Genomic DNA, 1,165 nt, shown 5'->3' on the forward strand with positions numbered 1-1,165 from the left:
TCATAGGGCATTTTCATCCCCTTCCAACAAACTGCTGAACTTAATATAAAAATGCTGTCCCAACCACTTTAGATGAGAGAAATTGTTAAAAGGATTTTTTTTTTTCATTTTTTCCATTTGAATTGTTATTTTTTTCCTCCTCTTATCATTTTCTGCTTTGTTTCACACCCCACTGTACATCAGCCTCGTTTAAAAGAGCAAAAATTGAATTCCTAGTTACAGACAAAACTACAAATGAATCTCATTCTGAATGAGGCCAAGGGGGTGGGGGTGGGGGGCAAAGAAGAAGAAACTGTTACTGGGTGACACCTCCAGATTTCCTTTTCCTCTCTGTACCCTCTTCCTGGTCTTTCTTTGGATGATTTTGGCACATACCCCACCCCACGCCTAACTTGAAACCTTGAAACCCCTAACTCTTACTGCAAAAGGAATGCAGCCCTCACAGCTTCAGTCTTCTGGGGCAAGGTAATTATCTAAACTGGCATGAGTCCAGAACCCAGCTCCCCCATGAAAGGATTTCTTAGGAAAGATTAAGTGGTAACACGTATGTCAACAGTGCTCCCAGCTCGAAAGTAATTCTCAGCAAACAAGAAAATGGCAACAGTACCTGTTACCAATCTGAAAGCTCTCTCTGGGTCTCTTTCCACACCAGGTGGCTCAGAGCTCTCAAATTTGTTCAGGTGAAGTATCAGGGGTGACAATAGACAGGTAAGGGGGACAACAGGTTTATCCACGCTGAGCATTAGGGAAGGGGAGCCAGGGAAGCAGCTGGCTTAGAGGCGGCTCTATGAGACTGGCACATACCCCACCCCACGCCTAACTTGAAACCTTGAAACCCCTAACTCTTACTGCAAAAGACCCTCATTGGGTTTCTTAGGCAAGCTTCACAGGCCACTAGGCCTGCTTAGTCAAAGCCTTCTTCCCGTTTCCTGTAGCCCTTGGCCTTGGGAGCATGGCAACACTGCCCTCTGCTGTGACAGCACAGTCATCACACCCTGTTTGAGTTCCCAAGGACAATGGCTGGAAACATGATGGGGGGAAGAAAGCCTTGACAACTAAGCATCTTTTAGACTCAGCTTTTGTGTAGCTAGTGTGTTGAGAGTCCCCATCGCTGTCTTTGACCTTGACTGAGGGCTTTCAAATCAGACAGATAAGTGAGCCATGT

This window comes from Orycteropus afer, unplaced genomic scaffold, assembly GCF_000298275.1.
Source record: "Orycteropus afer afer isolate SDZICR_OR568_19922 unplaced genomic scaffold, OryAfe1.0 scaffold00037, whole genome shotgun sequence".
NCBI lineage: Eukaryota > Metazoa > Chordata > Mammalia > Tubulidentata > Orycteropodidae > Orycteropus > Orycteropus afer.